Source organism: Oryzias latipes, chromosome 16 (assembly GCF_002234675.1).
Source record: "Oryzias latipes chromosome 16, ASM223467v1".
Taxonomy (NCBI): Eukaryota; Metazoa; Chordata; class Actinopteri; order Beloniformes; family Adrianichthyidae; genus Oryzias; species Oryzias latipes.
This window is the reverse complement of record NC_019874.2, coordinates 3,570,331-3,572,242: the sequence shown is the minus strand read 5'-3', so window position 1 is coordinate 3,572,242 and position 1,912 is coordinate 3,570,331.

Here is a 1,912-nt window from a genome sequence, read left to right as displayed (position 1 = left end):
GAACAAGCCGGCCGTCCACGTAAAATTTGTCAACGGCCACAACCGCTCTCGAACCAGCAGCAAGATGCTTCCTCCTCAGCGGGAACAGGATCTTCCTTCTACGGAGGATTTCTGCCGGGAACTGGTCATTAACGCTGTAAATCGTGCCTTTCAGTTCCCGTCCGCGGCCCTTCACCAACTCCTTCTGTTTGAAATGTTCGAATTTAGCCACAATAGGACGCGGGCGCTGGTGGTCGGACCTTCTTCCTCCGAGGCGGTGAACCCTGTGGAAGGAGATCTTCTGCACCTCCTCCTTGGGGAGCTTCAGGTGGACCTCTAAAAAGAATCTAACGGTGGCCTCGGGGTCTTCTCCTGCCTCCTCTGGAACCCCCGCGACCACTAGATTGTCCCTCATGCTCCTCGACTGAAGATCCAGGAGGGTTTCCTTGATGGATCGGTTCTCCTCGGAGAGACGAGTGGTGTCACTGTTCAGGATCTTGACGGTCTCTCTGATGTTACTGACTTGATATGGCTGTTAAAGTTCAGGTCAGAGTCCATGATTACCCCTAGATTTCTGACTTGATTTGAGGGTTTAAGAGACAGAGAATGAAGGTAGCTGCTGACACTTTGTCTTTGTTTCTGTGGGCCAAAAATAAAAACTTTGGTCTTGTTTGAGTTTAGCTGGAGAAAGTTGTTCTGCATCCACGCAATGATCTGTTGGAGGCAGTGGCTGAGTGAATCCACCGGCCCATATTCACCTGTTGTCAGTGACACATAGATCTGAGTATCATCTGCATAGTTGTGATAAGATATGTTATTACTGCGTATTAACTGCCCTAGTGGCAGCATGTAGAGGTTGAACAGAAGGGGTCCCAGGATCGATCCCTGGGGCACACCACAAGTAAAGGCCATGTAGTCTGAGACACAACTCCCAATTTCAACAAAATATTTCCTGTCTTCCAGATAAGACTTGAGCCAACTTAGGGCAGATCCAGAGATGCCAACCCAGTCTTGGAGTCTGTCCAAAAGGATCCCATGATCAACAGTATCAAAGGCAGCACTCAGGTCTAGCAGGATTAAGACAGTGACTTTGCCATCATCAGTGTTCAGGCGGATGTCGTTGGTTACCTTGATAAGAGCAGTTCTGTGCTATGATGGGGTCTAAAACCCGACTGGAAAACATCAAATGAATTGTTTAATAAGAGAAAATCAGTGAGCTGTTGGTAGACAACTTTTTCAAGGACTTTTCCTAAAAATGGCAGATTAGAGATAGGTCTGTAATTATTCAGTACAGTGGGATCAAGACCGCTTTTCTTCAGGAGAGGTTTAATGACTGCAGTTTTTAAGGCCTCTGGAAATATTCCAGATTGAAGAGACATGTTAACTATTTGAGTAATTGATGGCAACACACTGTTCAGGACAGACTTTAGAAATCTAGTGGGTAACACATCAAGGCAGCATGTAGACGAGCTCAGACGGGTGATGGTCTCTTGGACAGTTTGGTCAGTGACAGGTACAAAGTGAGTCAGCTTAGAGTAAGTAGGTGGCCGTTCGATAGTTATATGTGTTGTGGAGTTGATGGCTTTTTTAATGCCCTGAACCTTGTCATTAAAAAATACAGCAAACTCATTACATTTAGGTGTGCAAACCAGTTCTATTGGTAGCTGGGTTTGTCATGGTGGCCTGACAGTCTCTCTCCCCCTCCCCCGCTGATTCTGCCTTGAATCAAGACCAGCTGTTTCCACTTACCCCTTCATTACTGCTGCCTTCTTAAGGAGCTCATGGATCTTCAGCCGATGCCAGATCGTTGTTCCTCCTACGGTGCTTAGTCTGGCCAAGTCACGCTCCTGTATGTTATCATGCTCCATGTCACTAATTATTCCTCTCGCTCTGCCTCAGGAAAATCCTGCTCTGGTACTCACCTGGTCGCGAT